Source organism: Erinaceus europaeus, chromosome 1, assembly GCF_950295315.1.
Source record: "Erinaceus europaeus chromosome 1, mEriEur2.1, whole genome shotgun sequence".
Classification (NCBI taxonomy): domain Eukaryota; kingdom Metazoa; phylum Chordata; class Mammalia; order Eulipotyphla; family Erinaceidae; genus Erinaceus; species Erinaceus europaeus.
In genome coordinates this window covers 144,104,104-144,129,904 of record NC_080162.1, presented here as the reverse complement: position 1 = coordinate 144,129,904, position 25,801 = coordinate 144,104,104, and positions in this window count along the sequence as shown.

Here is a 25,801-nt window from a genome sequence, read left to right as displayed (position 1 = left end):
AGGATAAATTAACAAAACCATAGGGTAGGAGGGATACAACTCCACACAATTCCCACCACCCAATCTCCATAAACCACCCCCTCCCTGATAGCTTTCCCATTCTCTATCTCTCTGAGAGCATGGACCCAGGGTCATTGAGGGTTGCAGAAGGTAGAAGGTCTGGCTTCTGTAATTGTTTCCCCGCTGAACATGGGTGTTGACTGGTCGGTCCATACTCCCAGTCTGCCTCTCTCTTCCCCTAGTAGGGTGTGTCTCTGGGGAAGCTGAGCTCCAAGACACATTGGTGGGGTCTTCAATCCAGGGAAGCCATGCAGCATCCTGGTGGCATCTGGAACCTGGTGATTGAAAAGAGAGTTAACATACGAAGCCAAACAAATTGTTGAGCAATCATGGACCCAAAGCTTGAAATAGTGGAGAGGAAGTGTTAGGGAGGTACTCACTGCAAACTCTAGTGTACTTCTGCTTTCAGGTATATATTTTGCAGTAGTTTATGGATATGTGTGAACATAAGCTCTCTCTCACAGAAACTGGTGTATATCTAGGTTATGGGACTTTGTTAGAAAGTGAACCACCTGAGATGAAATTAGAGTGTACTATTAAAGGAAAGGTCTCACCCGAGTAATGAAGCTGAAGGGTTGTCATTCCACATGTGAGGTCTCGACACAGTCTGAGGTGAAGCATGTTGAGCTGGCAATTGTTGCGTTGGTTAGGTTGTGATCGGCGGATGCAATATTATTTGGTATGGATTGGGAGAGGCATACGGGAAAGTGGGCCCTATCCAAGGGTTCCAGGACTGGGGGAAGTAGGGGCTCTATAGTGGTGACGTGAGGTTCCTGCTGTCTTAGGGTTCAAAAAGACAATGCTACTAATCTACTTGGTCTAGGCTTTTGAGAGAGTCCGCATATCAAATACACAGCCTATGTATTAAAAAGATTCAGTTTGTGTTTTGAAAAACTTTGAGACATAAAATTGATTTTCCCCCTCTCATATTAATTAACTATTGATTTATATGTCTACATTTTGCTAGGAGTGTACATAAACACCATTCCCACCACCAAATGACTTGTGACCCATCCCTCCCACCCACTACCACCCACTGTCCCAGGAAGCTGCATGTCTACCCCTCACCACAGGGTTTTTACTTTGGTGCCCTACTTACAATTTGGTCAGGTCCTGCTTTTAATTTCCCTTTCAGATCTTCTTAGTCAACTTCTGTTGATGAGTGGGATCATCCCATACTCATCTTTATCTTTCTGACTTAGCTCACTTAACATAATTCCTTCTAGCTCTGTCCAAGATGGGTCAGAGAAGGTGGGTTCATTGTTCTTGATAGCTGCATAGTATTCCATTGTGTATATATACCACAGCTTTCTCAGCCACTCATCTGTTGTTGGGCACCTGGGTAGCTTCCAGGTTTTAGCTATTATGAATTGTGCTGCTATAAACATAGGAGTACACACCTCTTTTTAGTTGGGTGTTATGGAGTCCTTGGGGTACATCCCCAGGAGAGGAATTACTGGATCATATGGAAGGTCTATGTCTAGCCTTCTGAGATTTTTCCAGACTGCTCTCCACAGAGGCTGTACCAATTTACATTCCCACCAGCAATGTAAAAGGGTTCCTCTGTCCCCACATCCTCTCCAGCATTTGTTGCTGCTGTCCTTTTTGATGTATGCCATTCTTACAGGAGTGAGGTGGTATCTCAGTGTTGTTCTAATTTGCATTTCTTGACAATCAGTGATCTAGAGCAGTTTTTCATATGTTTGTTAGCCTTTTGGATCTCCTCTGTAGTGAATGTTTTGTTCATATCCTCTGCCCATTTTTGGATGGGGTCATTTGCTTTTTTGGTGCTAAGTTTGCTGAGCTCTTTATATATTTTGGTGATTAGTTTCTTGTCTGATGTATGGCATGTGAAAATCTTCTCCCATTCTGTGAGGGGTCTCTCTGTTTGTTTAATAGTTTCTTTGGATGTGCAGAAGCTTTCCAATTTGATGTAGTCCTATTGGTTTGTTTCTGCTTTAGTCTTCCTTGCAACTGGGTTTGATTCAGAAAAGATGTCCTTGAGGTGTAGGTGGGAAAGTGTTTTACCAATGTTTTCCTCTAGGTATTTGATTGTTTCTGGTCTGACATCTAGGTCTTTGATCCATTTGGAGTTGATTTTTGTTTCTGGTAAGATAAAGTGGTTCAATTTTATTCTTCTGCATGTTACAACCCAGTTTTCCCAGCACCATTTATTGAAGAGAGCCTCCTTTTCCCATTTAACCCTTTGGGCCCCTTTATTAAAGATTAGATGTCCATAGGTGTGGGATTTATTTCTGGGCTTTCAATTCTGTTCCACTGGTCTGTGTGCCTATTTTTGTTCCAGTACCATACTTTTTTGATGATGATGGCTTTATAATATATTTTAAGGTCTGGGAGTGTGATGCCTCCATTTCTGTTTCTTTTCCTCAAGATGGTTTTGGCAATTCTAGGTATTTTCAGGTTCCAGATAATGGATTGTAGTGTTTGTTCTATTCTCTTAAAGAAGCTTGGTGGAACTTTGATGGGTATTGCATTAAATTTGCATATGGCTCTGGGGAGAATATTCGTTTTGATGATATTTATTCTTCCAATCCATGAGCATGGGATATCTTTCCATTTCTTGGTATCAGTTTCTATTTCCTTGAGTAGCAACTCATAGTTTTCAGCATACAAGTCTTTCATTTCTTTGGTCAACTTCATTCCTAGGTATTTGATTGATTTTGCTGAAACAGTAAATGGGAGTGATTTCTGGATGTCTTCTTCTTCAGATTTAGTGTTTGCATAAAGAAATGCCACTGATTTTTGTACATTGATTTTGTAGCCTGATACCTTGCTATATTGCCTAATAACTTCCAGTAATTTTCTGCTGGATTCTTTAGGTCTTTCTATGTATACTATCATATCATCTGCAAATAGTGAGAGCTTGACTTCTTCCCTTCCAATCTGTATTCCTTTGATTTCTTTCTCTTGCCTGATTGCTATGGCAAGAACTTCCAATACTATGTTGAAGAGTAACGGTGACAGTGGACAGCCCTGTCTAGTCCCCGATCTGAGGGGGAATGCTTTCCGCTTCTGTCCATTGAGTATGATGTTGGCTGTAGGTTTGCTATATATAGATTCCACTATCTTGAGGAATTTCCCATCTATTCCCATTTTTTGTAAAGTTTTGAGCATGAATGGGTGTTGGATCTTGTCAAAGGCTTTCTCTGCATCTATTGAGATAATCATGTGGTTTTTGGCTTTGCTTTTATTGATGTGGTGAATGACATCGATTGACTTACGGATGTTGCACTAGCCTTGCTTTCCTGGGATGAATCCCACTTGGTCGTGATGAACAATCTTTTTCTATATGTTGCTGTATCCGGTTGGCCAAGATCTTGTTTAATATTTTGGCATCTATGTTCATCAGAGATATTGGTCTGTAGTTTTCCTTTTTTGTTCTGTCCCTATCAGCTTTTGGTATCAGGGTGATGTTGGCTTCATAGAAGGTGGAAGGGAGTATTCTTGTTTCTTCAATCTTATGGAAAAGCTTAAGAAGTATGGGTACTAACTGTTTCCTGAAAGTTTTGTAGAATTCGTTTGTGAAGCCATCTGGTCCAGGACTTTTGTTGTTGGGGAGATTCTTAATAACGGTTTCAATTTCTTTGTTTGTGATTGGTGCATTTAGATTTTGTAGTTCTTTTTGGTTCAGTTTTGGAAGGGCATATGTTTCCAGGAATTGTTCTATTTCTTCCAGATTCTCTAGCTTGGTGGCATATAGTTCTTTATAGAAGTTTCACAGGATTCTCTGGATTTCTGTGGTGTCAGTTGTGATATCTCCTCCATTGTTTACAATTCTATTAATTTGAGTTTTCTCTCTTTTTTGTTTGGTGAGTCTGGCTAGGGGTTTGTCAATTTTGTTTAATCTTTCAAAGAACCAACATTTGGCTTCATTGATCTTTTGTATGGTTCTTTTATTTTCGATGTTTATTTCTGCTCTAACTTTAGTGATTTCTGTCCTTCTGGTTGCTTTAGGGTTCCTTTGTTCCTCTTCCTCTAAGTCCTTGAGGTGTGCAGTAAGGTCGTTCATTTGAGCTTCTTCTTGGTGTTTAATATGTGATTGTAAGGCTATAAGTTTCCCTCTCAGTACTGATTTAGCTGTGTCCCAAATATTTTGATAGGTTGTGTCTTCATTTTCATTAGTTTCCAGGAACATTTGAATTTCCTGCTTGAGTGAGTCTCTGACCCAGTGGTTCTTAAGGAGTATGTTGTTTAGTTTCCAAATTCTGTGACTTTTAATAATTTTCTGTTTGTTGTTAAATGTTAGTTTTACTCCACTGTGGTCTGAGAAGATACTTGGGATGATTTCAATGCTCTTGAATTTATTGATGCTGTCTTTGTGGCCTAACATGTGGTCTATCCTTGAGTATGTGTTATGTGGATTTGAAAAGAAGGTGTATTCCAGTTTGTTGGGGTGGAGGAGTCTGAAAATGTCCAAGAGGTCTAGTCTGTCCATCTCTTCATTCAATTCTCTTGTATCTTTATTGGTTCTCTGCTTTGTTGATCTGTCTAAGTGTGAGAGTGGGGTATTGAAGTCTCCCACTATTATTATATTACTATTGATGTATTTTTGAAATTCTTTCAGTAGGTGCTCGATGTATTTAGATGGTCCCTCATTGGGTGCATAGATGTTAATAGTTGTTAAGTTCTTGGCTGATTGATCCTCTAATCATTATGTAATGTCCTTGCCTATCTTTTATTACTTTATTTAATTTAAAATCAATCGTGTCTGAGATGAGAATGGTTGTTCCTGCCCTTTTTTGTGGTCCGTTAGCCTGTATGATAGTTTTCCATCCTTTCACTTTAAGTCTGTGATTATCTTGTTGTGACAGATGGGATTCTTGCAAGCAGCATATGGTTGGGTTATGTTTTCTGATCCATCCCCCCACCCTGTGCCTTTTGATGGGTGAGTTTAAGCCATTGACATTTATTGATATTATGGATCTAATGTATTGTAGTGCCATTGTTCAAAAAAATTTTTTTGTTTGCTCTGATATATTGCCAGTATTATAGTGATGTTCTTGTTTATAAGAGGTCTCTTAGAACCTCTTTCAGGGCCGGCTTGGTGATGGTTGCCTCCTTTAACTGTTGTTTGTCTAAGAAGGTTTTGATCCCTCCATCTGGTTTGAATGAAAGTCTAGCAGGATATATTATCCTTGGTTGAAACCCTTTTTCATCCAGGGCTTGATATCTTGCCATTTGCTTCTGGCTTTTAGAGTTTGAGTGGAGAAGTCTACAGATAATATTAGGGGTTTTCCCTTGTATGTGACTTTTTGTTTCTCTCTTGCAGCCTTTAGGATCCTTTCTTTATCCTTACTTCTTCTCATTGTGACTATGATGTGTCTTGGTGTCTTCAGGTCTGGGTTGATTCTGTTTGGTACTCTCTGGGCCTCTTGAATCTTGATGTCCTTTCTGTTATTCAGGTCTGGGAAGTTTTCTTCTATTATTTCCTCTAGAATGTTTGCTTCCCCTTCCTCTCTTTCTTCCTCTGGCAGGCCAATTATACGAATGTTACTTCTTTTGTGATCATCCCATATGTCTCTGTTGTTGTTTTCAGTGTCTCTCAATCTCTTTTTAAGCTCTTTCACCTCTTTCTTCGTTTTCTCTAACTCATCCTCTGTCTGACTAATTCTGTTTTCTGCTTCTGTTAGTCTGCTTTCCCTTGCCTCAGCTTCTTTCTTCATTATAGCTATTTCAGCTTTCAGTTCTCTAATTGCCTCAAGATAATCAGTATTTTCCTTGGGGGTCTCAACTGTTGTTTCTCTAATACTGCCATTCCTTTCCTCAAATGTTGTTTTCATTTTTGTGATTAATAAGTTTATTATTGCTTGCATACTTTTCTTATCTATGGTTACTTCTGGCTGATTTGTAGTTTCTTCTGGGCTCTTTTCTTCATTCATTGGAGTAGCAATTTTATTTGTTTTTGATCTACCCATTTTTATGATTTATGTGTTTCTTTTTTTTATGCTCTGTTGTTCCTCAGTTGTTGTATCTTGAGTACAAGTAAGACTGTACTAAATACCTTTATGACAATTGCTCTCATCAACCTCAGGAATTACAGTAGCAACTGAAGCAAGTATTGAAGTAGTTTAATAGTTACCAGTTAGCCAAACAATTTCTCCAGTCCGTGAAAAAATAGTAACCAAATCCCAGTGAAGAAAGAGAAAAGAAAGAAAGGATAGCAAGAATAGACAGTTATGCAAATCTACTATCCACTGTATATTCTAGGGGTAACAAGAGGGGAAAGGGAACTAGAGCAGAGATACACACATAGAGAGTCCACTCTGAGTCAGATTTCTTCCCCAAAATAATTCACAAATTCAGAAAGGCAAAGAAGAAGGAAGGAAGAAGTGTATGACAAGATTAAAAAAAGAGAGAGAGAGAGAGAGACAAGAGAGAGAAAAGGGAAAAGATAAGAAAAAGATCTGTAATTAAAGAGCAGGAAAAGGAAATTCCCAAATGTGTATCAGTGAATTCAAAAAAGCACACTGTTTGTTGGTGTGGGGGCTGGGGGCTGTGACTTTGGTAGCTGTAGGATTAAGGAAGAAGGGATGACAAGAATGAGAAAAAGAAAAAAAAAGAGAGAGAGAAAAAAGAAAAAGATAAGCAAAAGAACAGTCATAAAAGGGCAGTGAAAGGATAGGGTTTTTTTAAAATGTATTTATTTTTAATTATTTAATTAGCTATGTGGGGTGAGGTGGGGAGGGGGTTGGCTACTTAGAAAGACAAAAGGCTAGAGGTTTCAGAAGGGTATAGACTTAGAATTAATGATACTCCCTGGTGGGACAGGAATTTGGTAAAGAAATGGAGCTCCTAGCAGGGGATCCTGTTAGGAGCTGGTCCCCAGGGACTCCTTATTGGGGGTGGGGGGGCGGGAAGGAGGTATGCTTGAAAATTAAAAGGAAGAAAAAAAAATTTTTCCCCCTTTTTTCCCTACTCTAATTCTTAACCCAAATTAAGTTATGGTCACCTCCTTGGTGTCACCGCTAGGACCCCTTATTGGCTGGCCTGCTAAAGGCAGAAAATCCTACCGTTTCCAGGAATTGTGGTCAGAGCTCAGCCACTAGCAGCTTCTCAGTCTGCCATCTTCCGGGAAACCCCCCCTAGTCTGTGTTTTAAAAACTTCGAGACATCCAATTAATTTTGCCCCTCTCATATTAATTAACTAGTGATTTATATGACTACACTTTAGTAGGAGTGTACATAAATACCATTCCCACCACCAAAAGACTGTGACCCATCCCTCCCACCCACTCCCACACCCCACTGTTCCAGGAAGCTGCATGTCTACCCCTCACCACAGGGTTTTTACTTTGGTGCCGTACTTACAATTTAGTCAGGGAAGACCCCTAATTTCATCTGCTCTATTCCTATCTTTGAGTTCCTGTCTATTAAACAATTTGTCCTGCTTTATATCTTACTGATTTTCAGACACCAAGTTGCAGATGTTACCATGATGGCATCCTGAATTCCCTGGTCAAATGATCTTACCAATGTGTCCCAAAGTCTCACCTCTCACTTCTCACCTCTCCTACCTTACTAGATAGATAGATAGATAGATAGATAGATAGATAGATAGATAGATAGAAACAGTCTGGGGTAGGGATCTACCTGTCAACACCCAAGTCTAGTGGAGAAGCAATTATATAATTCAGACCTTCCACCTTCTGCACTCCATAAAGAATTTTGGCCAGGGCTAGGTAGTGGCACACCTGGTTAAGCGCACTTATTACAATGTATAAGGACCTGGGTTTGAGCCTTTGGTCCTCACCTGTAGGGGGAAGCTTTGCAAGTGGTGAAGCAGGTCTGTCTCTCTCTCTCTCTCTCTCTCTCTCTCTCTCTTTCTACCTCCCCCTTCCCTCTCAATTTCTGGCTGTCATTAACAAATAAATAAATAAAAATAATAAAAATTAAAAATAAAGAATTTTGGTCCACGCTCCAAGAGGGATAAAAAATAAGAAAGTTTCCAATGGAAGGGGTGGGACACAGAACTCTGGTGGTGGGAACTGTATGAAATTATACCCCTGATATAATACAACATTTTAATCGATATTAAATCACTAATAAAAAGTTAAAAAAGAAGAAAAACAAACATGTGCCAACAATATGTACATTGAAACTCAGTCTTTAATGTGATGATATTTGGAGGTAGGGTCATTGGGAAATAATTAGGTCATAAGGATGGAGCTATCAGAAGTGAGATTAGTGCCCTTAAAAAAAAAAATTCTCTGTTCTTATCTTCATTATGTTCCCTTCTAGCTTTGGTATCAGAAAAAATGTCTCATAAAAGGTTTTTGGTATTATGTGCACTTGATCACATACACCACCACCTGGCTCCCCCATAAAAATTTTGGAAGGGGAGTCAGGCAGTAGCGCAGAGCGCTAAGCGCATGTTGTGCAAAGTGTAAGGACCATCATAAGGATACAGGTTCAAGGCCTGGCTCCCCACCTGCAGGGGTATCACTTCACAGGTGGTGAAGCAGGTCTGTAGGTGTCTATTTTCTCTCCCCCTCTCTGTCTTCCCCTCCTCTCTCTATTTCTCTCTGTCCTATCTAACAATGATGACAACAATAACAACAATAATAAATACAACAATAATAAAGAAAAGGGAAAAAAAGTTTTGGAAGAATTCTCCTTTCTCCAAATTTTTGGTAGAGCTGAGAAGGAAAGGTAATAGGTTATCACTGAAGTCTTGGTAGAACTCAACAGTAAAACCATTTTAACTTGGCTTTCATTTTTGTGAGAACTTTTGGTTTTGGTTCCAATTTTCTTGCTCATAACTGACTTGTTTCTATTTCCTTGGGAGATGGTTGCTTGCTTCTAAGAATTTCTCTGTTTCCTCTGTTTTCTTCTACTTAGTGACACAAAATTGTTCACAACAGTCCCTTTGATGAAATAACTCTGCTTTGAGCTACTTTGTTGTGTGCATGGTCCAGATCCAAGCCTGTCTCTCCCATCACATTGAAGGAAACCTCAGTAACTTAATGATGCGCTCTCTTCCACTCTCTCTGCCTCTCTGTCTCTCTGTCTCAAAAGAAAAGGGAGGGGAAAGAAAGAAGAAAAAGAAAAAAAGAATAGTTCTTTGAATTAATGTGGTACTTCTTTTAACTTCTCCACTTTCATCTTTGATCCTACCTACTTATTAGGGTTTTCTCTCTTTTCCTTAGTGGCTCTACCTATGGGCTTTGCTTATGCTCTTGAAGAACCAGCTCTTGGTTTCACTAGTTTATTTTTGTACTGTCTTTCATATTTCTATTGTGTTCATTTCTGCTCCAATTATCATTATCTCCATCATTCTCTGGTTTTAGGATTCATGTATTCTTCTTTCTCTTAATTATTTATTCATTTATTTATTTAATAGAGACAGGAAGAAATCAAGAAGAAAAGGGAAGACAGAAAGGGACAGAGAAAGAGACACCTGCAGCACTGCTTAATCATTTGTGAAGCTTTCCCCCATAGGTGGGAACTGGAGGCTTTAACCAGGGTCCTTGTGCATTGTAGGATGTGCACTCTACCACTGGCTAGTTCTCTCTCTCTGGTTCCTTTAAATGTGAGGTTAGATTGTCTCTTTAAGATTTTTCTTGCATCCTGATATAAGCCCGTATGACTATGACTTTGTTTTTATGTCTTAAGGTTTGGAAACCTAAGGTCTCCCTTTTCATTTGTTCACATAAAATTTTAAATTTTCTCTCTGATTCCATCATTGACTCTATAGCTGTTCAGTCACCTTGACTTGACCCTCTCTTTCTCTGGACATTTTTGAAGCTCACAGTGGCTATAGGAATGGTGGGGTGGCCATATTTAATTAACAGATCCATTTCATTGAGGTCAGGCTGCAGCCATTCTGAGATTAAAGGGCACCATTTTAATCCCTCTTACCAGCACCTTCAGCATGGTGTCTCAGTGGGCTTTCATCATTTAATTCTGCTGTGGGAAAACGAATACTCAACAGTTGTGGTGAACAGATTAGGCATGATGGAAAATGTCCATTTAAATGCATGCATTGATTCTTACCCTGCTATTATACTCAGGAGCCCAATGACCAAGTACTGTAGGTGCTGGGCACAGAGGCTGACATCAAGGATGGAGAGCCAGTTCACTAAGTAGGATGCTTGTGTTGTCATGTGTACTAGCCAGGTTCAAACCCTGGCACCATATGGCAGATGCCATGGAAATGGAGCAAGCTTCAGCACTGTGGTTTCTCTCTTTTTTTCTTTTTTAAAAAGATATTTATTTATTCTCTTTTGTTGCCCTTGTTGTTTTATTGTTGTAGTTATTGATGTTGTCATTGCTGGATAGGACAGAGAGGAGAGAGGAGGGGAAGACAGAGAGGGGAAGAGAAAGACAGACACCTACAGACCTGCTTCACCACTTATGAAGTGACTCACCTGCAGGTGGGGAGCCGGGGGCTCGAACCGGGATCCTTACAAAGGTCCTTGTGCTTTGCTCTGAGCTACTGCCCGACTCCCTCCCCTCTTTCTTCCTTCCTTTCTTTTTTCTTCCTTCCTTCCTTCCTTCCTTCCTTCCTTCCTTCCTTCCTTCCTTCCTTGTCGTATGCTTTACATTGGTTTGTTCTAACCCTCCCCCGCCAAGAGAATTGGATTAGTCCAGTTAATTTGGTGGGCCTGCTTGGCCCCGCCCCAAGGAACCCCGAGAGAGGGTTCCTGAGTCCGAGAGTTTCTGAGTTCGAGAGTAAGGGAGAGAGTTCCTGAGTCAGAGAATTCCAGAGTTCGAGAGTTTCAGGGTTACAGAGTAAGAGAGAGTTCCAGTGTGCCAGAGTTTCAGAGGGCTCTCAAGTACGAGAGTTCCAGAGTGCCAGAGTTGGAGAGTTGCAGAGTTCCAGAGTAAGAGAGAGAGTGCTTGTGTAGCTGCAAAGAGACAGCAGAGTTCTGTTTGGTGATTAGTTTGTCTTAGTTTGTGAATCGTTGTTCCTGAATAAAGAAATACAGCTTCCCTGCCCAGCCGTTGTCTCCGCATCTCTGTTCACCACCGTGAAGCAAGCCCGGCCGGCAAGAGCCTACAAAATTTTAACAACACTTCCTTCCTTCCTTCCTTCCTCCCTTCCTCTCTTTCTTTTTTTCTCTCTATCTCAATGAAAAAACGTCCTCAAGTGATGAAATTGAACATGCTCAAGACCCTGGTCACACACCACACACACGCGCACACGCACACGGGATCAACACTAACAGATTGTGTTTTGTTTGCCCAAGTGAGCAATCACACAGGACACAAATATCTATATTCTGTGGTCATTTTGAGAGGTCCACCAACATGCATCCTCCCCTTCTGACCACCAATCCTTTCTGAACATGGACTTTGTCATCAAAGCAGGAGCCACTGACTATGAATCAATGTGGGATCCCAATTTCTATTAGGTGATTCATCAGTCTTCTTGACAGATCCAGAGTGTTTCCTGCTATACAGATTCATTAATTTTGTAGGAGACTGTCAACTTGTTTCATGACAAGGCATAGTGTGATCGAACAGTCATTGCTTAACATCCCATGGAGTCAATAAAAGTTCCCCTTCTTCCCAATCTTGAGAAGAAAGAACAGAACTGGAGGCATCACACTCCCAGATCTGAAAGTGTATTATAGGGCCATTGTCATCAAAACTGCTTGGTACTGAAACATGAATAGACACACTGACTAGTGGAATAGAACTGAGAGCCCAGAAATAAGCCCCCACACCTATGGACATCTAATCTTTGACAAAGGTGCCCAGACTATTAAATGGAGAAAGCAGAGTCTCTTTAACAAATAGTGTTGGAAAAAATAGGTTGAAACATGCAGAAGAATGAAACTGAATCACTATATTTCACCAAATACAAAAGTAAATTCCAAGTGGATCAAGGACTTGGATGTTAGACCAGAAACTATCATATACTTAGAAGAAAATATTGGCAGAACTCTTTTCCACACAAATTTTAAAGACATCTTCAATGAAAAGAATCCAATTACAAAGAAGACTAAGGTAAGCATAAACCTGTGGAAGTACATCAAATAAAAAACTTCTGGGGAGTCGGGCTGTAGCGCAGTGGGTTAAGCGCAGGTGGCGCAAAGCACAAGGACCGGCATAAGGATCCCGGTTCGAACCCTGGCTCCCCACCTGCATGGGAGTCACTTCACAGGTGGTGAAGCAGGTCTGCAGGTGTCTGTCTCTCCTCCTCTCTATCTTCCCCTCCTCTCTCCATTTTTCTCTGTCCTATCCAACAACGACAACAACAATAATAACTACAACAATAAAACAACAAGGGCAACAAAAAGGGAATAAATAAATAAAATAAATATTAAAAAATTTTAAAAAAAACCTTCTGCACAGCAAAAGAAACCACCACCCAAACCAAGAGATCCCTCACAGAATGGGAGGAGATTTTTACATGCCATGCATCAGACAAGAGGCTAATAACCAAAATTATATATAAAGAGCTTTCCAAACTCAACCACAAGAAAACAAATACCCCATCCAAAAATGGGGAGAGGACATAGACAGAATATTCACCTCAGAAGAGATCCAAACGTCCAAGAAACATACGAAAAAATGTTCCAAGTCTTTGATTGGCAGAGAAATGCAAATAAAGACAACAATGACATACCACTTCACTCCTGTGAGAATGTCATACATCAGAAAAGGTAACAGCAACAAACGCTGGAGAGGGTCAAAGGAACCCTCCTGCACTGCTGGTGGGATTGTAAATTGGTCCAGCCTCTGTGGAGAACAGTCTGGGGAACTCTCAGAAGGCTAGAAATGGACCTACCCTATGATCCTGCAATTCTTCTCCTGGGGATATATCCTAAGGAACCCAACACATCCATCCAAAATGATCTGTGTGCACATATGTTCTTAGCAGCATAATTTGTAATAGCCAAAACCTGGAAGCAACCCAGGTGACTAACAATAGATGAGTGGCTGAGCAAGTTGTGGTATATATACACAATGGAATACTACTCAGCTATTAAAAATGGTGACTTCACCATTACGATCTTAGACGGACCTTGAAAAATTCACGTTAAGTGAAATAAGTCAGAAACAGAAGGATGACTATGGGATGATCTCACTCTCAAAGGCAGAAGCTGAAAAACAAGATCAGAAGAGCAAACACAAATAGAACCTGAACTGGAATTGGCATATTGCACCAAAGGAAAAGATTCTTTGGTGGTGGTGGTGGGGGGAATGCAGGTCCAAGAAGGATGACAGAGGACTTAGTGGGGGTTGTATTGTTATATGGAAAACTGGGAAATGTTATGCATGTACAAACTATTGTATTTACTCTTGAATATAAAACATTAATTCCCCAATAAAGAAATTAAAAAAAAAAGAAAAAGTATAACTGACACCCTTTCCCATACCTCGAAAGACTGAAGTATGCTTTAGATAAAATAAAACATCACAGGCGTCGGGCAGTAGCACATTGGGTTAAGCACAAATGGCATGAAGTGCAAGGTTCGGCATAAGGATCCCAGTTGGAGTCCCCAGCTCCCCACCTGCAAGGGGGCCCCTTCACAAACAGTGAAGCAGGTCTGTGGGTATTTATCTTTTTCTCCCCCTCTGTCTTCCCCTCTTCTTTTAATTTCTCTCTGTCCTATTCAACAACAGCGACATCAATGGCCACAATAACAATAAGGACAACAACAAGGACAACAAAATGGGAAAAAAATGGTCTCCAGGAGCAGTGGATTCGTGGTGCAGGCACTGAGCCCAAGCGATAACCCTGGAGGCAAATAAATAAATAAATAAATAAATAAATAAAATTTAAAAATCACATTGGAATAGTGGAGTCCATGAAGTTATTCTGGAATAAGATCCTGGTTTCTTCTGTCTCATAAATTTACCACTTGCTTCTGTATCCAGATATGCATGTCTTAGTAATCATTAAGTTACTAACCTGCTTCCTGTCCACTTTCAAGTCCTGAGAAATCACTACTACCTAAATTCTCCTGTTACTATAGCTTCTAATTATAATTTCCCATTAAAATATAAGACAAGGAAGAAAGTCACATATATTAATAATTGTTAAGGTTGAAAATAGTGATCCAGAAAACAGTAGAATTGATCAACAAAATAGAAGCTGCTTTTTTTGAGAAAATGTATGACTTCCCAGCTAGTCTAAAATAAGAAAGGCAGAAGTAAAATAAGATGTAAGGGGAAAACATATTTTAAAAAGCATAAAACTGGGAGTCGGGCTGTAGTGCAGTGGGTTAAGTGCAGGTGGTGCAAAGCACAAGGCCCGGCTTAAGGATCCCGGTTCGAGCCCCAGCTCCCTACCTGTAGAGGAGTCGCTTCACAAGCGGTGAAGCAGATCTGCAGGTGTCTATCTTTCTCTCCTCTCTCTCTGTCTTCCCCTCCTCTCTCCATTGCTTTCTGTACTATGCAACAACAACGACAACAATAATAACTACAACAATAAAACAACAAGGGCAACAAAAGGGAATAAATAAATTAAATAAATATATTTTTTTAAAAAGCATAAAACTGTGAAAGTCTACACTGGATTTTAACTTAAGTTGTGTATTGCAATGCTGTGTCAATACTTATAATAAAAACTGTATCATTCTATGAAATTATTATCTGTGAGTAATCCCTAAAGTCAAGCAGAAAAGGTGAGTAGATTAACAATAGGCATGTGTTTTAGTGTCCAGATTTTATTTTGCAAGATAGTACTGAAGCCAAGTCACAGAGGGGGAGGTAGGTCAGAAGAGAGAACATCTAACTTGCATTCTTGTGGTGCCTGGCTTAACCCCCAGGGCTGACATATCACATGATGCATTGTCTTGTCTCCCTCTGTTTCTTTTGTGAAATTCTGATAATTAGTAACCCAGAAAATGGTGCAGGAGGTTCTGCATTGAACTTCTCAAGCATAAGGTCCCAAGTTCAATCCTTGGCATCACAAGCTAGAGTGATATTCTGATGTGCCCCCCCCCCCCCGTGTGTGTGTGTGTGTGTGTGTGTGTGTGTGTGTGTGTGTCTACCCTCCCATTAATAAATAAATCTTAAAACAAAAGCATTGACAGTTAAGAAAACAGTAGGGGGCAAGGTGGTGACACACCTGGTTAAGTGCATGTGTTGCCATGCAAAAGGACCCGGGTTCAATCCCCCAACCTATAACATCAGGGAAAAGCTTTGAAAGTAGGAAAAGAGTGGTACAAGTCCCTCTCCCCTCTTTCTCTCTCCCTCTCCCTCCCCCATTCTATCCTGATTGCCTCCCAGTTTCCCTCTACCCTATCAAATAAATAAGTAAAGTTAAAAATAAAAATCTAAAAGATCAGAAAGAAAACAGTAAGAAGCTGTAGAGAGAACTCATCTTGTCAGCATTGAATTTGCAGGCCAAAGATAGGCTCCAGTTTGACCCCATTGCCACATTCCAGAACTGAAAAGTGCTCTGGTTTCTCTTTTTATAAAAATACATAAAGCTTTATAAAAAAAAAAACCCATTCTCCTGAAAACACACAGTAGAATTTGGACTGGGGTTGGTGTATTGCACCAATATTGAAGACACTGGGGTGGGAGGGAGGGTTCAGGTCCTGGAACATGATGGCAGAGGAGAACTTAGAGGGGTTAGATTGTTATGTGGAAAACTGGGAAATGTTATACATGTACAAATTACTGTATTTTACTGCCAGCTGTAAATCATTAATCTCCCCAAGAATGAAAAAAGAAAAAAAAAGAGAAGATCCCTTTCAGATACCCACATATCCCACTTTTCCAGTGTGGTGGCTACACCAACCTTGTTTCTGGTGATTAAGTTTTACTTCCTGGCCTCCTGCTACCTCTACATTCCATACTATTGAAACATGGAACCAGGGGCTGAGTGATGGCACACCTGGTTGAGTGCACATGTTACAATGTGCAGGACCCAAGTTCAAGCCCCCAGTCACCATCTGCAGGAAGAAAGCTTCACAAGTGGTGAAGCAGGTCTGCAGATATCTACCTTTACCTCTTCCTTTCTATCACTCCTCCCCTCTCCATTCTCTTTATCCTATCAAATAAAATAGAAAAAAAAGTAACTAGCGAATCACTGAGCAAAATATTCTCCTTTGTATCCTTGGATTTTTCTCTGCATCTATGTTCTCCTCCTCCCCCCCCTTTTTTTCATTGCCACCAGGGTTATCACTGGGACTGCATGCCAACATTATAAATCCTTGCCTCCTGGTGGCATTTTTTTCTTTCTAGTTTTTTTTTTAATTCTTTAAAAAAAATTAAATTGATTTATTAATGATCGACAAGACTGTGGGATAAGAGGGGTACAATCCCCACCACCAGAGTTCTATAACCCATCCCCTCCATTGGAAGCTTTCCTGTTCTTTATCCTTCTGGGAGTATGGACTCAGGATCTTTATGGGGTGCAGGAGGAGGAAGGTCTGGCTTCTGTAATTGTTTCTTCACTGGACATGGCCATTGGCAGGTCAATCCATACTTCCAGCCTGTTTCTCTCTTTCCCTAGTAGGATAGGGCTCTGGATAGGTGGTGTTCCAGGGAACATTGGTGAGGTCTTCTACCTAGGGAAGTCAGGTTGGCATCATGGTAGCATCTGTAACTTGTTGGCTAAAAAAGCATTAAGGTATAAAGCAGAAAAAAATTTGTTTAATAAACAGGAATCTAAAGGTAAGACTCTAGCAGATGATATTTTGGGTCTCCATTTTGGAAAAAGCTAGTAGGTCTATTTTAGGTATATTCCAAGGGACCCATGACTTTACTGATTTTTGCCTGAGCCCTGTCAACAGCTAACATGAAGATGGGCTAAAGGTATTGTCTGGGGAGAAGGTACCTGAGGATTTTATTTGACAGGACAGAAAGAAATTGATTGGGAAGGGGAAATAGAGAGGGAGGAAAAGATAAGACATCTGCAGACCTGTTTCACGGCTCATGAAACGCTCCCCCTCCTGTAGGTGGGCAGCAGGGGCTCAAACCTGGATCCTTGCGCATGGTGTTATGTATGCTTAGCTGATTGTGTCACTACTGACCAACTCCCTGTTTTCTCCTTTTCCCATTCCTAATTTTGTAGTTCTGTGCTTTTTCCCTTTCATTCTTGATTAGACAGCCTAATGATGTATTCATCATAATGATTTTTCCTTCCAAGAAACTGTTCTTAATATATTGTATTCTATTTGTTGGGTATAAATTCATTATTTCCTAGTCCATACTTTCTCTAAACTTTATTATTTCCCTTTTATCTCTGATGCTGAATATAATTGATTTTCACTCTTATTTGCTTAGTAATATAGTGTTTGAGGTTATGAATTTCCTTGAGGGTACAAATTTAAATCCCATTTCTATTTTTTAGACATTTGACAATTATAATTTACCTGTTACCTTTGGCCCAATAGTTAATTAGGAAAGATTTTCCCCCTAATTTTGAAGTATGTGGCTTTTTGATGCTTCTATGTTTGCTGCTTATTTATTGTATTGAAATATTGAATGTAGTTTGCATTATAATAGCTTCTTGGAATTCATGCCTAAAAGATGGTAATTTTTGTAAATGCACTATAGCAATCTAGGAGGACATAATTTTAATTATATTCACATTTTTATACCTCTACTTATTTTCATATGCTTGATGTGCCAAGGATCTAAATAGGTATATTAAAACCTTTTATTACTTTTCTATTTTTTTTTGCCAGTTTCTCTTTGTATATTTCCCTTCACAAATGTTGATGCTTGGCTATCTGATTCCTAATGGTTCATGACAGTATTATCTCTGCCAGGGACTGTAGCATTTATCATTATGAACTGACCGCTTCTAACCCCACTGAATGCTTCTGACCTTGAATTCAACTTTGTCTAACACAGTGTTGGAATTTCTGCCTTGCCTTCATCCTGCTTCTGCTCCAGGTGAAGAAGCAGTGCTGAGGAGAGGACCCGTGATATGGCTGTGACCATCGCACTCTCTTATGTGGTGAAGGAACACTCTCCTGCAGGTGACCCACCCCAGCCAAATGCCTCCATTTTTTCAAGGGGAGTCTTTCCATTCCTGATTCTTTAAAGGTTCCCAAGCACTGAGGATATGCCACGAAGATGTCATAGATACTGGTTTGTAAGTTTCCATCTCTTTAGTGGGGGTAGTTAGAGGGAGAAGTCACAGCACAGAACAGCAGCTTATGCTCTAAATAGGTGATAACACAGGATATGAAGAACCCTGACCCAGCGCCTTTTTCTTCAGTGGTGACACACAGCCTGAATGAGAGCCAGCTAGGCAAAGTACTTTACCCAAGACACCAGTAAAAACTAGAATCAAGATTTGAATCTAAATCTTGCCGATTCCATAGCATGGATTCTGCTTGCTGCATTATGGCCTCTGCTCAAATAGCAGTGTCCCTTAAGTGATGTTCCACGTCCTCTCCCTTTTCCTGTATTTATGTTTCTAGTGACTGTAACAGAGCAAGGAGGGATTAAAGTGATTATGGAGAAAACTGAAACTGGCACCTCCCCATAACACCTGTTGGCATTTCCTGAGAACAAGCAGGTAAATAGCAGTAGCACCGGCAGGCAGACACACCTGGGCAAAAGAAGAAAAGATCCTCCAGGCACCTGGTCTCATCTTTTCTGTATATTCTGCTTAAGTCTGGGCTGAACAGGAACATGGGAAAGTGCCTGGATTTTCAGGATGGGGTTTTAGGATACAGCCATGAAAACATGGAGTCCTGCAGGTACATGAAGGAGACAAAGTACAATAATAGGGGGGTGGAGGGAAGGGCAATTTTAGTGCTTACCTCCTTCCCCCATTAGCCAATGCGTCTTCCTTTTTTTTCTTTCTCTTTTTTTAAAATTGCCACCAGGGTTGTCACTGGGGCTTGGTGCCATGTATATATGAAGAGAGGGAGAGGAAGAGGAAAAAGGACAGGGAGAGGGAGAGGGAGAGGGAGAGGGAGAGGGAGAGGGAGAGGGAGAGGGAGAGGGAGAGGGAGAGGGAGAGGGAGAGGGAGAGGGAGAGGGAGAGGGAGAAGTCATAGCACCAAAGCTTCCTTCAATGAATTATCCAAGTGAGCTATTTCTTCAGTCTTGGATCTATGGATCTTTTGAATAAAATCAGATTTTCCCCCTTTTTTGGCATCTTTTTTGCACCCTCCCCTGCCCCCCTCCATACTCCTTTAGTCTCTGACCCTCTCACTGGGACTGAAGCCATGGACTTTGGCAGAGAAGTGGGAGAGGAAATGCAGATTACAGAGAAGGAGAACAAAACAGTGCTTACCCTGCAGTTTTTGAAAGTCTTTCTAGCTGCTTAACAGATTTTTTTTTCCATTTCCAGCTCTAGTGTGGCCTCTTCTTTCTTGGATTCCCAGCTCTTTCTGTTTGAGAACAACTTTTGGGGTTGCCAAGAGATGCTCATCTTGTTAGCACCAGAAGGAAGCTGGCCTCTTCTGCCATCGACCCTTCTGGAGTGTTTCCCATGAGCCCATGCTGCCTGCTTCAGTCCACTCTCAAGCCCTCTGAGGTGAAAGGTGATTTGGGGCCCAGAGCCTGCTTGTTCTTCACACCAGAGATGGGTAGGGAGGCATTCCTAAATGCTGTCTGTTTCCTGTTCCAAGTGGATCTGTGACCTTATAACTGAGTAGGAAGGGATAAAAAATATTTGCCCATGTTCAGTGGAGAAGCAATTACAGAAGCCAGACCTTCCATTTTCTGCACCCCATAACAATTCTGGGTTCATATTCCCAGAGAGATAAAGAATAGGAAAGCTTCCAGTAGAAGGGATGGGATATGGAACCTTGGTGGTGGTAAATATGTGGAATTTTACCCTCTTATCCTATGGTTTTGTTGATTTTTATGATATTTTTTATTTTATAAATAAAGTTTTAAAAATTGTCGAGAAATTCTAGTTAACATTTACTACTGTCAAGACTGAAACTTTTGTTTGCAGCTATTGTCTATTATTGTATGTTGCATTAAAGCAAAGGACTCTGGGAAAGGAGGCAGCTGAGAGGGCTTTTGGGTTCTGATACATGATCATGGAAAGGGATCTAACTTGAGGGTGAAAGTGTTTTGCAGACTCTTATCATGAGGAGATGAGAAATTGCACCTATGTGTCAATAACTGTATTGTAATTCCCCAATAAAATGATAGAAAAGGGTTTTGAATTTATACCAATCAGTGCTAAGAAAGGAATAATAAGTAAATAAATACTCATCTTTAAGAAAGAAACTTAGTTTAAATATGACTACTATTGAGAAAGGAACTGTAGTTTGATTATCTATTGGTGCTGGGAAAGGAATAATACTGAATCATTAAATCACTTATTTTAAGAAAGGAACTATCCTAAGCTGATCAGGGACACTTGGCTTCAAAGAGTGGACTTTTAACATAGGACTGACACTGAAAACCTGAAACCCTGAATGTAGACAGAGGAAAGAAAAGTCATCAACTCTGGGATGACAAGATAAGGGCGTGGGAATGATTTGAGAGGCATGCCTCCATTTTCCCCACTGGTCAATGGATTTTTTTTTTTTTAATGAGGTGTTTTTTAGAGTTACTTTTAAAAAGTATATTATCTTTATTTATTTAATTATTGGATAAAGACATCCGTAAATTGAGAGGTAGGGGGAAATAGAAAGAGAGACAATAAAGCTTTCCCCCTGCAGGTGGGGACCAGGGGCTTAGAACCTGAGTCCTTGCACACTGTAGTGTATCTACTTAACCCAGTACACCACTGCCTGCCTCCTCTTCCCCTAACATTTCTCCTCCTCTTCTCTCTCTTTTCAACCTCTCCTGCAGTATGCTCAGTGAAAACTGAGACTTAGCCACAGATGAGCTTTTCTCATTCAACATGGACCCACATGTTCACCCCAGAGACTTCAATCCCAGAAACTGTTGCTTTGATTTCTAAGGACTCCTCAACACTTGGCATGGATAGTTGTTGACTTTCTTCTGTGTCCATCTGTTCAATCTATTCAACAATCACACACACTGAGTCTTGGAAAGCTGTTGTGTCCCTAGAATACACCAGTTTCTTGGCTGACTGTAGCTCTGAAATATTGGATATCAGGACTCCATTTCTTGCCACAGCTTAGTCTCTTTCTCAAGTGTTGGCTTTGAATGAATCTGTCAACACTGCTCCATCACTCTTCTCCTTACCTTCCACGACTCAGGTGAAGACACCTGCATCTTCCCTAACAGCCCCAGCAGCATGTTGTTGAAACTTATTCATTCTGTCTGGATCACGTGACAATTTTTACATGAATGGCTGCAGCCATGGAATGACTGCAGGGTCCTGATTGGCTCAGACTCAAAGCATGGTTTCCCACTGAATGTGCATGGGCTCAGCCACTCAGAGCACCTCTGAGCATAGGAGGTATTGTGTCCCCAGGCTCAGAGGCAGGTCACCAGCTCAATGTCAAGTGGATGGTAGAAGGCAAAACTACAGGTACTTACCACTTCCAATCTGAGGAAAGAGTTCTCATCTTCTGGTCATAAACCAAATCAAAAGGAAGACTCTCATGCCAGTATCTTGTCATTTTGAGGACATAATTTTTTGTGCAATTACAAGTCTGTCATAAATGATGAGTGATCATTGAGCCACTACTTCAGTCCTTATGGTCTTCATAATTATTTGGTGATATCTCTGGGAAACCAACAGAGAAAAGGAAAAGAAAAACATGTCTCACCAAATCTAGAGAGTGCTAACAATTTTAAGAGAGATTTTTCTTTAGAACCTATTTACTATGTGTGATGAGAACCTATAAATCGTGCTCTCACTGTTTCTCAGAGAGAAGTGTGAAGTGCTCTGAAGGCTGCCAACGAAATGTCAGGGTGACCAGATAACAGAATAGGAGGGAAGCCTTAGGACAAAGTGTTATAGTTTCTCTTGGTTTGCCTTGCATCTGAAGCTGAGCATGTGAGCCAAGAAAGAGGCAGGAGGAGGTAAATGCAGAAAGACTGAGCAAGTCCTTCACGGATGGGTCCAGAGGTAGAGATGCCACATCATCATTGGGACTCTAAGAGAAACACCTGAAGCTCCAAAGAGATTGGGACACCTCTGCTTGCAGAGTAAAATTTACAGCATGAGATAAAGACCTCAGCACAGATTTCTTTGGATGTCCTGTATGCATGTACTTGAAATGGTCAAGTAAAGCCCTTCTTTCTTATCAAAAAATTATTTGTAAGTTCTTATTAACATTTGTTGTTGTGATGGTACATATGCTAGAGTGAATACACAGAAGTGAAACTGTGGTGGTAATTGATAGTGACAGAGAAGGAAGCATGCTGTGTAGATCAAGGAGCTAGGCAGTGAGGAATACATGTGGATGGGGAGAAAGGATCCAATCCAAGAGCTCCCAGGTATGTGTCTGATCCCATAGATGCTGTATCTCATGCTCAAGTAGAAAGGGCATCTGTGTAAACCCCCTGAGCACAAAGCTGTGGGGTGAGCTCCTGAAGAATCAAAATAGATACCAAAATTCTGAACAGAGTTGCCTCTTGGAACTTTGTATAGAAAAATCACTGGACTGGAATTTTTGTTTTGTTTTTCATTTTTGCTCTGGTAAAACTAGCTCAGTGTGCTGTATTTGGGAAGAATTTCTTTCCAAGGTCAACAAACATTTTTCATTTTTATGACTTTTTTTCTTCTGGCACTGAGATGGTTTGGGAGGAAATCAGAGGATTTCCTGGTAGGATTATCTCATCCAGAGCTGGAAGGTCCCCTAGACCACCCCCTTCAGTCATGTCCTGTACACTCTTATGTCAAGGTCAGAGTATCTTCTGTGCATAAATTGCCTCCCCATGAAAGACTTGGGTGAGCATGGACATTCTACTAATTTTCCAAAACTTTATGTCCTTTATGTTGTCTAGAGTAGGGAAGTTCTTAGCTATTATGCCCTGTAGAATGCTTTCTTCCCCTTCCTCTCTTTCTTCCTCTGGTAAACCAATAATGCGTGTATTGCTTCTTTTGAAGTCATCCCATATGTATCTGTTGTTGTCTTCAGTACCTCTCATTTTCTTTTTTAGTTTCTTACTTCTTTCTTAAGTTTCTCTAATTCATCCTATATCTTGCTAATTCTTTTTTCTGCCTCAGTTATTCTATTCTCTCTTCCTTCTACTGTTGTCTGTAGCTCATCAGTTTTGTTACCCTATTCAGATAGTGTATTAGCTTGTTCAGCTAGTCGCACTCTTTTTATTTTATTTTATTTAAGAAAGGATTAATTAACAAAACCATAAGGTAAGAGGGGTATAACTCCACACAATTCCCGCCACCCAATCTCCATAACCCACCCCCTCCCCTGATAGCTTTCCCATTCTCTATCCCCCTGGGAGCATGGACCCAGGGTCATTGAGGGTTGCAGAAGGTAGAAGGTCAGGCTTCTGTAATTGCTTCCGCGCTGAATATGGGCATTGACTGGTCGGTCCATACTCCCAGTCTGCCTCTCTCTTTCCCTAGTAGGGTGGGCCTCTGGGGAAGCTGAGCTCCAGGACACATTGGTGGGATCTTCAATCCAGGGAAGCCTGGCCAGCATCCTGGTGGCATCTGGAACCTGGTGATTGAAAAGAGAGTTAACATACGAGGCCAAACAAATTGTTGAGCAATCATGGACCCAAAGCTTGGAATAGTGGAGAGGAAGTGTTAGGGAGGTACTCACTGCAAACTCTAGTGTACTTCTGCTTTCAGGTATATATTTTGCAGTAGTTTATGGATATGTGTGAACATAAGCTCTCTCTCACAGAAACTGGTGTATATCTAGGTTATGGGACTTTGTTAGAAAGTGAACCACCTGAGATGAAATTAGAGTGTACTATAAAAGGAAAGCTCTCACCCGAGTAATGAAGCTGAAGGGTTGTCATTCCACACGTGAAGTCTCTGGACACAGTCTGAGGTGAAGCATGTTGAGGTGGCAATTGTTGCATTGGTTAGGTTGTGATCGGCGGATGCAATATTATTTGATATGGATTGGGAGAGGCATACGGGAAAGTGGGCCCTATCCAAGGGTTCCAGGACTGGAGGAAGTAGGGGCTCTATAGTGGAGATGTGAGGTTCCTGCTGTCTTAGGGTTCCAAAAGACAATCGATAGTTAATGTTATCATCACATTATTTGGTAATTGGGTTAATTTTGAAAAGTCCTTTTGTTATACTTTGCTGTACAGTATCCAGTATCTTGTATATAGCTGTGCTATTGGATGCTTCTAATCTACTTGGTCTAGGCTTTTGAGAGAGTCCGCATATCAAATACACAGCCTATATATTAAAAAGATTCAGTTTGTGTTTTGAAAAACTTTGAGACATACAATTGATTTTCCCCCTCTCATTGATTAACTATTGATTTATATGTCTACATTTTGCTAGGAGTGTACATAAACACCATTCCCACCACCAAAAGACTGTGACCCATCCCTCCCACCCATTCCCACCCCCCACTGTCCCAGGAAGCTGCATGTCTACCCCTCACCACAGGGTTTTTACTTTGGTTCCCTACTTACAATTTGATCAAGTCCTGATTTTAGTTTCCCTTTCAGATCTTCTTAGTCAACTTCTGTTGATGAGTGGGATCATCCCATACTCATCTTTATCTTTCTGACTTAGCTCACTTAACATAATTCCTTCTAGCTCTGTCCAAGATGGGTCAGAGAAGGTGGGTTCATTGTTCTTGATAGCTGCATAGTATTCCATTGTGTATATATACCACAGCTTTCTCAGCCACTCATCTGTTGTTGGGCACCTGGGTAGCTTCCAGGTTTTAGCTATTATGAATTGTGCTGCTATGAACATAGGAGTACACACTTCTTTTTGGTTGGGTGTTATGGAGTCCTTAGGGTATAACCCCAGGAGAGGAATTACTGGATCATATGGAAGGTCTATGTCTAGCCTTCTGACAGTTTTCCAGACTGCTCTCCACAGAGGCTGTACCAATTTACATTCCCACCAGCAATGTAAAAGGGTTCCTCTGTTCCCACATCCTCTCCAGCATTTGTTGCTGCTGTCCTTTTTGATGTATGCCATTCTTACAGGAGTGAGGTGGTATCTTAGTATTGTCTTAATTTGCATTTCTCTGACAATCTGACCTAGAGCAGTTTTTCATATGTTTGTTAGCCTTTTGTATCTCCTCTGTAGTGAATGTTTTGTTCATATACTCTGCCCATTTTTGGATGGGGTCATTTGCTTTTTTGGTGCTAAGTTTGCTGAGCTCTTTATATATTTTGGTGATTAGTTTCTTGTCTGATGTATGGCATGTGAAGATCTTCTCCCATTCTGTGAGGGGGTCTCTCTGTTTGTTTAATAGTTTCTTTGCATGTGCAGAAGCTTTTCAATTTGATGTAGTCCCATTGGTTTGTTTCTGCTTTAGTCTTCCTTGCAACTGGGTTTGATTCAGAAAAGATGTCCTTGAGGTGTCGGTGGGAAAGTGTTTTACCAATGTTTTCCTCTAGGTATTTGATTGTTTCTGGTCTGACATCTAGGTCTTTGATCCATTTGGAGTTGATTTTTATTTCTGGTGAGATAAAGTGGTTCAATTTTATTCTTCTGCATGTTACAACCCAGTTTTCCCAGCACCATCTATTGAAGAGAGCCTCCTTTTTCCATTTAATCCTTTGGGCCCCCTCATCAAAGATTAGATGCCCATAGGTGTTGGGATTTATTTCTGGGCTTTCAATTCTGTTCCACTGGTTGTGTGCCTATTTTTGTTCCAGTACCATGCTTTTTTGATGATGATGGCTTTATAATATAGTTTAAGGTCTGGGAGTGTGATGCCTCCATTTCTGTTTCTTTTCCTCAAGATGGTTTTGGCAATTCTAGGTGTTTTCAGGTTCCAGATAAATGACTGTA